General features: G+C 40.1%; 1 protein-coding gene across 1 annotated transcript in view; it reads left to right on the top strand.

The window, feature by feature from the left end:
• Positions 1–11272, top strand: part of LOC100869791 (uncharacterized) — a 158154-nt gene that overhangs the window by 15082 nt on the left and 131800 nt on the right. The gene's annotated exons all lie outside the window — the stretch shown is intronic.

Genomic DNA, 11272 nt, shown 5'->3' with positions numbered 1-11272 from the left:
ACAACAGCTGATCTTTTATCTATTTTTACGAATAGTTATTTTAAGTAATCGTGAAAAATTCTCTTGTCACCAAAATTCTTCTTCCGTTATCGAAATCCAGTATCCATCGAAAATAATCGAAACTATAAATTCTGAAGCTATATCTTACATACTCTTCTCCCAACCGATTTTACGAAAAAAAAAAAATCTTTTCCACCATGATCCAGTCTATAAATCATGATCATAATTAAACATTCCATCCACAAACCTACTACTCAATTTTACGATACAAACTTTCGTCTACATCTAATAAATTCCTTTCTACAAAATGCCTAAATATCCTAATACTCGAGAAATCTCTTAAATCTCAAAAAAATAAAAAAAGAATCCTTTCGTTCGATCTTCGCAATAAACGTCTCCCTCCACGAGTCGAAGCGACGCGACACGAAAGATTGAAAATTAAAATCCCGCCGGCATTAATTGCCGATGTAAATGTTAATTGCCGCGGTAAATCGCGCGAGACTGAGAAAAAAAGAAAGAAAGAAAGGAAAGAAAAAAGTCGAGCGCAGATCGATCTCGACATGGCCGTTGGTTCTTCGATCTAATGGGCTCCATATACGCACGCGCGTGTACGCGATGAAACGGGATGTTCGGCCTAATTACCGCGTTTTATCAATAGGGATTCTTCCGCGCTCCCGTCTAATGGAGTGTCTAGGCTGTAATCTGTAGTGGGAAGCACGTGACACAATTTCGAAACCCGGAGTTCGTCGACCCAACGTTGCGTCATTGTCGCTGACGTTCTAACCGCGCTGAACCGATGTGTCGCCCCTGTCTTCCCTCGAATTTATGACGTTGCGATCCGGCTTGTTTAAGGCTCGCACGCGAGGAGGAAGCGGCTGCCTCCTTCGCGCTACGAACACGCGCGCCTACGATTCGGAATTGGCGTGACTGAAAACTTTTGGCCGAGGGGAGGAGAGGACGGAGGAGGGGAGGTGGTGGTTCAGAATTCGAGGAATTTCCTCCGGTGGTCTATTTTTATTGTTACGGTGGTGGAAGTGTGGGTGGCGAAGTGGTTATATTTGACATCTTATATATCGGGTTGATGCCGTTCGATTTTGATGTTTGGCATCTGTTTCTTCGGCCGGGTTTGGGTTCGATTTCTTTCGAGTACGTGATAGAGGGATCGTTGGAAAAAGGGTGGTTATATAGAGATGTAGAGTTAGATAGAGTGGAGGTCGAGGATCTTGGATTTTCTTTTGGGGGAGGATAATAAATTTAGGTGTTATTTTGTTTAATCGCTTTTTACGAGTGAAATTGTATTTAAAAAAAGGAATTCTCTCCATATGATTTTATGAAACGATCGATTCTCGACGGTAGGCTGATTCGATTAGCCTTTTTTCCTCTAAGCAATTACGGCAACAACTTGTTAAGTACTTTTTCCATTAGCCCCGACTCTGCGCAAGAATTCCCAAGCTTAATCAATCAACTTCCGAATTACTCCCTCGAGGAATTTGATCGTTGGGAGCTACTTCGAAAGTGACAATGATATAGGTCAAAAAACTAGGGAAACGACTTCTCAGGGAAAATATACGACTCTTATTTATAATACTCGCGTGGTTTTTTTTTTTTTCTACGTGGAATTTTGTATTCCCAAAAGCCACTTTTCTTTTTCTCCACGTCCAACGATAAATATATTTCTCCTCGTACTTTTTTGATTTACGCGCATCTTGATTTAAGAAAAAAAAATTTATGTTTCCTATTTATCAAATGCGATAATCAAATCACGTTTGATAAATAATATTTTTAAATTTATTCCCGAATTTCTTAATTTCCACTAAATGTATTCATTTCATCAAAACGTATATCCAATTCGATATATACAGCCTCTGTTTTGATTAAAAACTTGAGATAAATTTTCATTTGTATAAAATAGAAAATAGTGAAAATTTTCAAAATGAAAATTGTACGAAATTTAAATATCACGTGTGATTACAAATTGCCCACGTATCGTTAGTCGAATCGCAGCAATAATCGTCAGGAACATGGATTAGTTTGCAAACCCTTAATCAACCAACCACGCGTCGTTACCACGCTTGTCCCATTAACCGGGCAAGTTTCTGCGTACAGTTGAAAACACCCCGTATATCTCGACGCGCTGACACCGTTGCCGCGTCAGACCCTCCACCCTTTGATTTAATCCGTTCTCCCCCTTCATCCCTTCATCGCGAAAAAGGGAAGGAAAGGGACAGAGAGAGAGAGAGAGAGAGAAAGAGAAGGGTTGCGTTGGGTAGGGTAGGAAAATGGTGCCAAGTGCACAGTACTGGGGCATCGACCAGGAGCAGTCGTTCGCCGCTGTCGTATGTCCGATACACCTCTTGGCCATTTTCCATCATCGATATCATCGGATACCGACCGTGGAATTTCGCTGCTAGTTCAGTTGGATCGAGAATTGAAAATCATTCGCAAAACGGCGATGTAAAAATCCGAGACCGTTTATCGGCGAAAATTAAATGAGAAGGATTTATACGCAGCTTATTATACGTTACGATAAGATAGCGTAAGTACGATTTAAAGCGTAAGATTTAGCGATGATGTTTTTATCAGAGAAGAATAATGATCGAGAATAAGATAATCGAAAGTGATTGTGAGATAGTGATGTAAAATATAAGTTCATTCAATGTTTCGATTAATAAATAAAGGAAGAATTGTTGTTTATACGTAATCGTACATACAATAAGATTTGTTCGATATGGTTGTTAATAAGATTTAGATAGATATAGTAAAAGGAAGATCGTGGATTGTTACGAAAGAAAGAGACCTCGAGAGGTCTCCGTATCTTGCGAACGATCGTCAATTCTATTATCGATACGTGTTTAACGATTTTCTTCATTTTTCTTTTCTCTCGTTTATCGATAATATTTATGAAAACACGTAAGTGTAAGTAATCGTATTTTGTTATTGTATCGTCGGACACAATAATCATAGAGCTGCCGTATTCGAATGGAATTTCGGTTCGCCACGATGGAGGATGGTCGAAAATTCAGAACCTTCCAACGCGGCATCTCGTGCTCGATTCTTCGCACGATGATTACCCTTACCCGTTCCAATGGAACGAGCACAATTACGATTCGAATACGTCGATCGAATGCTCAATGTTCCAGCGATCGCTTCTCCTTTCGAACGTTTAAAATTCCTCGAACACCTAATTACCGAAATCAAACGTTCGATGATGCATCGCTCGGATTAAATCAATGCTCTCTAATGAGCACTTCGAAATCGTCTGCAATGCCTGTCATTCATACGATTATTCGCCGTTCCCTTTGTTATATTCGCACCAGATCACTCCCTTGACTTTTCACTTTTATTCTTTATCTCTCTCTCGCAAAGCATCGATTTCTTTCGAATCTGTTGTTCGAGGATCAAGGTTGATAGGAAGGATCGATTATTATTTATGTAGAGCGTTCTTTTTGATCGCGTTTTCCTCTCGATTTAAGTAGAGATTTTATTTCAATGACAAAAGATCGATGAAAGTAATGTATAATACAAGTATTATAATGTTATTATTACTATATCGCGATACATCGTTATCTTTTTACAATACATCTCGTGAAATTAATTTCTACAATTTCAATCCATCGAAGTGATAGTGGAATTCTTATTGTTCAAATCGTTAACAGTGATACTAATTTCAAATATTCCCAGTCGTAAATCAACTTGTTCTTTCGGCTCTAAGAGTCGCTCGATGAAAAATTCTATTGATACAAGGTTTAATGGAAAAATCCTCTTCCCAAACGGATGATGAATCTCCTGCAGGAGGGAACAATTCTAAATCATAAACAAACGAGACAATTCGTCGAATAATTCAAGTTGGTGTGCACCTATAAAGCCGTACACAGTGGCAACCGTTTAGAAGGGAAGCAGCAGACTAAACAAAAATAATCTCTCGCCGCTTGCACGGTGGCTGCCACCGGGAAAAGAGGGTGACATAAGCATATTTCTAGTATACTTACGAAGAAATCCACCAGTATCTATCTCTGTTTAACGTGTCACGAACGAATCGAAATCATTTCGAAATGCATTTATTCTCCATCGTTTTTCCATCGTACTTTCTATTTGGAATAGAATATCGATAGAGTGTTAATTACTCAAATTTATTTCTATCGAATTATTTAAATCGAAGCGTATGAGGTTAAAGCCTATTGTTAAACGCGACTCGTTGAACGTGCGGATCATCGAAAGGTGCGAGTCGAATTCTTGGCCGAGGTCGGGTTATCAGCTACTGTCACGAGCACGTCGCCAAACGATCGTCGAGGGAATGTGGAAAATGTAACGCTAGCTAAATTAGTTAACGGGCCCAATTGCGATGGTCGCTTGGGAAATGAAAGGGGTCGAAGACGGCCAATTATGAGAAACGGGGGCGTGTTATCGAAGATAATGCGAAGATACGAAAGAGTAACATTTTTATTTCAACGTTTTCGACGTTTTTAATTAGAAAAATAATGAGCCGTTCGATCCTTCGTTACAAAAATTTAAATTAATTTTAATTTATTATTGAAATTTGTACGTGACGAATAATGTTCGATACGTTCGATTCAATTTCTTTCTCCCTTCTCTTTTTTATCAGCAACAATTAATTTTTGCTATATAATAGATAATAGATGCTTATGAGAATATTCAAATTAGGATCGCATATTATATTATTTCTTAAGAACTGTCTCAACGAACGCATGTTCGAACGCACAGAAAAAAAAAAAATCTCCATTCAATTGACGATTCCTCGTCAATTCTCACAAATTATCCGCGATCGATCGAAAGGAATCTCGAATAATAAATCCGAATAATATTTACAAGTAAGGAATCTCACGTCCCCTTCCCAAAATCGATTCGTCGCTTGTTTCCTCGCCACGTCTGTTTCCTTTCCAAAGACGTTTGTGTACACTGGCGCGCGCGATAAAGACACACGCGCGGCGAGAATGCACCCGGCAAAATGCCCGCCTGTATACAATGCGTCGAATGTCTGGCCAGCGTCTGGCCGGGATCCTTGAATGAACGCCTATTTTTAAAAGGGCGCACAAACGGTATAAACAAGCGGGCGGCGAGGAGGCGGAGGAGTCGGATCATCCCCCTGCCCGCGAAATGGAATTCGAGCCGTGGCCAAGCTGCGGCGGAGAGAGGCCTTCGTACGTGTCTGTCGTCGGGCGTCGCGACGCCGACGCCGACGTCGATGCCTCACGTTTGTGGCCGCGTTTCGATCGATACCTCCTCGCTGCCTCGACAAAGTTCGCTAATTGAAAGCGGAGACTAATTCGATGGATGTCGATCCGTGATTTCCGATTTTATGGTCTCATTGGGGTTTACGAGTTGTTACGAGCTGCGTGTACGCGAAAGAGGGAAGTTTGAATCTTGTGAATCGAAGGTTTGGTTGTGGTTCGAGGAAGGGAATTTCTTTCTTTTTTTTTTTTTTTTCCTTTACGGTGGGAAGTTCGTTTGCTTTGAATTTGATCGTCCATTGGGTATTGTTGAAATTTTGCGCGTGATCCTCGGTGTTTCTTCGTTCGATTTGTTTCTAGTTAATTTGGATAATTTGTACGAATGATTAAAGATAACGCGTAGAAATAAACAGCTTTGATGAATTTTCTTGGTCGTGAATCATTTTTCATTTGAATATCAAGTTTGTTCATATCGATGATAATTTTGTCATTCGTTCAATATTGAAACTGAGTTCAACGAAGTGTACATTTCTATTATTAATAATTAAACTGGAAGAGAAATCCTTGCATAATCTTGCATAATTTTATCTTCGTCAAGGGTTCCTCCCTTTTGTTTATAATATATCCCACGTATTTTCACAAAATTTTCTCAAACACTTAACGTATGAGGCATACACGTGTACTTTCCATCCAGGTTCACTTTATCACGCGTTGCCCACGTTCTCTCCCCGCGAAACGCAAAGGGGAAAAAATCGAAACACGCACGCCAGGAAGATATTTCAAACGCGACACGTAGATACTCTCGGTCACGGGGATAAAAAAAAAAAAAAAAAGAAAAAAAGAGGAAAATGTCGCAGACGATGACTAATGAATAAAATATACGGTCGTGCGTGTTGTAACGATGCGACGTAAGATAGTATCAGCCGACACTAATAGCTTGTCTTTTTATCGATAACTGCAGTCATCGGTAGACAGCGGCTAGACACAAAAATCCTCGCCGCTCTTACGATAACACCTTCGAGATACGATTATTCATAATGTGATCTAATTTCCATTTTTTTCTTCCCTCCAATTTTTCTCGAGATTTATTAGCCGGTTCGTCGAGTTTTTCTACTTTTTTTTTTTTTTTTTTTTTTTGTAGATTCGTTAGACAAGAATACATTAAAATGCATGTCGACACATCGAAGGAGGTTGTCTCTTCTAACACCAATCATTGTAATTATAGTATACGTTAATTAATTTTAGACGCAAGTGTATCGTATTTAGATGAAGGAATGACGAAAAAAACAAAAATGCCATTATTGTAGAATAACGTAACGTATTCGTTCGCGATTTTACGATTACAATTATCATAAATCTCTATAGCGATCTGTCTTATTTTTTAAAGCATAATATTCCCACGCTTGTACACGAAGACAACGGTTGTTTCGAACGAACAGAGCCGCGATATCATTACCCCATCGCCTCACCAATGTCGCGATTACAATAGGTTCGGTTGCGTGAGAAGTTCGTCCGCGGAAATTGGGGCCCGGCTCGAATGAAAATTGACTCGTTTATTCGGGTGCAACGACCTGTGTAGCGAGCGTGACACGGTTCGACACATTTGTGAGGGGTCCGTTCGCGGAAGGAAGGCTCGCGACAACCGTGCCTCCTCGAGGCCACCGTTCACCACCTCGAGTGTCCTTGTCGAATCGATCGAGATCGAAGGATCGAGACTGGATCGCCAGACAGGAATTTGCTGGGCGAGGCTTTCGAGGTAAGGTCGTGTTCTTTGCCAGTCAAAAATTGATTTAATTGATTTAATCGTAATAGGAAGAAATCGCGGGTGGTTTCTTTCTTCTGGGGGGGTTGATGGAGATGGAGTCGTGGGTAAAATTTTGTTGTCGTACGTTCGTTGTGTATCGTGGAAAATAATCGGAATTCAATAATTTAGGAACTTCAATAATTTCTTTGCATTAAAAGCGAGTTAGTGTATGCTCGTATAACCTGATTCTTACATATATTTGCATATTTGAATATTGATTAGAATTTCTGTGATACTGGTTTCGGAATTGTCTACCTTGAAGCTATATATCTTGATCGAGAGAGTGAATGGATTTTCTTTTTTTCTAATCTAGAATGAGATCATAAATCGCTTATCAAAGTTTATTTCTTTTATTCGATATAGGTATCTTTTACTTTTCATTGATTGAGTAGATTTTGTGGTAGTTATTTATTTATCTTTAACCAAATTTAAAGGATTGGACGAAATTTAATTGCAACTATTTCATTAATTGATCAACACACCGATCACTTTTGAAGAAAAAATTATGAATACTGAATAAAATCTATAATAAATAAAAGACACGATGAAACGATATATACAACAATTGGTAAGAATATATGCTCTGATTAAAATAAAGGAAGGAAACACGAATTATTATTACCCTTCGAACCGGTTAAATTTTATTAAAAAACGATCGAGAAAATCGAGGATGAAGTCATTTTTTGCCAGGAGTGCCACGTTATATCATCCAACTCGACCAATTTAATAAAGACAAAATATATTCATGAAATCCTCGAATTCTCCCCTCTCCCCCACGACGAAATAAGACGTTAATTCTCACCCAGCGTGAGCATAATAATATATCGTTAGTGTCGCGGTGCGGTTCGGGGTTAACATCGCCACGTGTACACGCGGCTTTTCTGCCTCGTCCATCGATTATACGATAAATAAATCCTGGCTTAAGTAACGCGACCGCACAACTCAACTTGCGCCGCAACATTCTTGCATCTGGTTTCACCTCCACGGGGGCTGCATAATCGCGATAATATAGCCGGCTATTTTACATCCGCCGGAGGAAAAGTAACGAACCCTCCGCGCCGTAGATTGTCATTTTAATCGCGTGCCAATTATCCTTTCCCGCGATTCCTTATTACTTCAACGACGTTGGCGAGCGTTGCAACGTTTGCCTCTGTTTTTAATTGCTCGGATTTTTCGAACGATTCAACGCAGCGTTTCTCAATCTCTGTGAATCGTTAAACGCATTGGAATAATAGTAAATTTTTTTAATGGATCGTTTCAAACTGTGCGAAAATAATTTTTATTTAGTTGTTATAATTTTTAAATACTTTAGACCTTTTTTTCAAACTCTTAATTATAGTGATTGAGGATCGATATTAGAAATTATTTGAGATAATTATTATAAATACATTGAATATTTATTTTAACAAATATGCAAAATCTGTATTGTGTATTTCATTCGATTCATTTTCACGGGAGTGTAGCAAGTATTTTACGGGATCGCATAATGAGGCACGATCCCATAAAATGAAGCTGCTCCCGTTGTTTAGCCGGTTTTCGCTCATTTCAAAGCGCGATTAATTTTTATGTTTATCGATCAGCGCTGTTACAAGGTATCTCTTTACGAGGATGAAAGAATTTATTTACAGAGAAGTAGATGTAAATTTATTAAAATAATATCTCCAAGGGTTTGATTTTATTTCGAAGCGACGTTAATAAAAAAAAAAAAAAAAAACTCACTCCATTTACATATAACACACATCTACATATATTCTACAAAATTTCTTCGACAACATTCAATTCACCGATCGAACTCGCTCAAGATGTACAAACACTTTTGCCAGGGAGATGTATCGTCTACCGAATCTCAATGCAAATTTGCACCACGTCAATCGTACCACTTTTTATCAAATCTCCCCCCACCCCATATCCAAACACGCGATGATATTTCGCATATCAACCCCTCCCCCCCTCCTTTTCTCTCCCCCTCTCCTGTACGATTATTACGCGCAAGTAAGTAAGTACGCACGTGCTATATCGCGATATACGCAAGAACCGGCCGGCTGCGTGTAATTTATACGCGGCTGTCATTGCGCTCCTGCTTCTTTTCACGACTCTGTTACGCCATGCAGGATCCTCCCAGCGGGTCGCCCTCCTCGAGCAAAAGATAATCTTCGTTACGTTATGAAGAACGGTGGCAACGCCGTTCTCTTTCGAGAAAAGGAAAAGGAGAAAAAAAAATCGAGAGGGGAGGAGGGGCATCCAACCGTCGATTTTCCCGACGATTTTACGAGTTGGCGTGATTTCACGGACTCGTGCACGTAAATGGACATCCATGCGACACCTTGCGTCTTAATGGACGTGATGGATTTTAAAAAAAATATAAGAAGGAGCTGTTCTCTTCGTGCAGCTGTCGAGGGAGGAGAGGTACGGTTCTGCAGATCGAACGATCCAAAGAGGGGGAGGGGGAGGTTACGTAAAATTCCGGATTTTTATTTCGAGCCGATTTTATGCGAATATTGCTTGCCCTACGGTTCGGTTATCTTATCTTCTGTTTTGTCGTCTGTAAAATCGAAAGTGAACGTTCAACAGGGGCCGAGTTTCATTTTCACCGAATTATAATTGAGAGTGTCACTTTTGAAAATTGTTCTTGCATAATTCAATAAGTATAACCTTCCTCCTCAATATTCCTCGTAAGGGAACGTGATTCTTTCTCGATCTAACATTTTTCTAATCCCTCAGGGGAGAAGATAAGAGGAGTTGGCGAAGCATAGCGAATAAGCGTCGTCGAACGAATGCACGGTGATTATGCAGGAACGGATGAACGGGGGGGAGGGGGGGGAGGCTTGTGGACGTCTAGGACGGTAGACAGGAGGTTAATCGAGCCCGAGAAAACTCGTTCCGCGAATTTTTCTAGGATTCTAGGCGAGGCCGGTTGAATATCCAGCTTCCCTCGGCCATTAGTTGCAATCTTCGTAGCTACGTGTAGCTATTAATAATGCGTATCGCCGCAAAGAGGACGTCGCACTCGCGCTCACGTTCAGCTCGATTACGCTCGCGTACATTCCCGCCACGTATATTCTCCAACACCTTGCGTGGAAAAATGAAGGAATCGAAGTTGCGAATCGGAGGGGGAGCATCATGCGTGAGAGATTAAATCGATGAGGGGGGGGGGAGGGGTAGAGTAGTACAGTTTGGAAGCGAAGAGATAGTTTGGAGGAATGATTAAGTGATTTTCATCTGAAGGAAGGAAGAAATTGTAGAGACGAATTATTACGAATGAAAACATACGGTACAAAAACGGGGGATGGTATTGCATATGAGAATGATTGTAAATTATATTTCTAATCTAATAGTATCTGTATATATATTTTAATGGAGATAATTTGAAAAATTTCTCAAAAACGTGGAGTGGAGAGGTGACTCTCGTTGTCGTCATTTTAGAACGAATCATCTGTGACCTCGTTACGTCCGACCATCACCACGGGGGACACGTCAATGACGTATTAATCAACGTTAGCCGGTGTCTATCGCCAGCTTATGGACGTGAAATGACTGCCGGTCGTAGCATGCATTCGAATGAACAGCGTTTCACGGTGAACAGCCTCGAAGATAAGGATTATCGCGAATCATGGGTACGTAAAAGGTGCTCGAAACGATCGTTGAATTTTGTTGCGCGGCCTCGCGTTAGCGGTTGGTCACGAGGAACGATATTCTTGCCTTCCCTTAAGGGAAATTCAACGTGGATACAATATCTATATTGAAAATTGCCACTTTTAATGTTGCATAAAATATATCCTTTACACCTTTATTAAGGAGATATTATAAAAAGTATTAGCTCTTGGAATATCCGTAGCGTGGACAGCGTGGAAATAGAAAATTGGCGGTTTTAATGTTGTATAAACTGTTTTGCACTTTTATTAAAGATTCTGATATGTCGTAAAAAAAAAAAAATATTAGTTGCCGGAATAGATAGCGATGGAATAGAAAATTGCTGGTTTTAACGTTGCACAAACTTTTTTTATTGAAAGATCAGATATTTTCGAAATTATTTCAAAACGGAACGCTTTAAAAGATGGAGTTTCCAAACAATTCCTCGACGATTTCTCCTCAAAGCGGTGTCGAAAAGTGTGTGGACACGTGTGCACACACGTGAAGAACGATTGGGCCGGGGAAAGAGGCAGAGAAAGAGAGGAAACGGCGGGTTATAGAACGGTGGCGAGACGCATACGCGCATAGTAGACCTTGAGCCACTATTACCGACTGTTTATGCCGTGATGTAATCGTATCCTATCCGTGG

Source organism: Apis florea, unplaced genomic scaffold (assembly GCF_048593485.1).
Source record: "Apis florea isolate Af1SG1 unplaced genomic scaffold, ASM4859348v1 contig_3_pilon, whole genome shotgun sequence".
Classification (NCBI taxonomy): domain Eukaryota; kingdom Metazoa; phylum Arthropoda; class Insecta; order Hymenoptera; family Apidae; genus Apis; species Apis florea.
The sequence above is the reverse complement of the archived record's forward strand: the minus strand, read 5'-3'. Positions and strand labels throughout refer to the sequence as shown.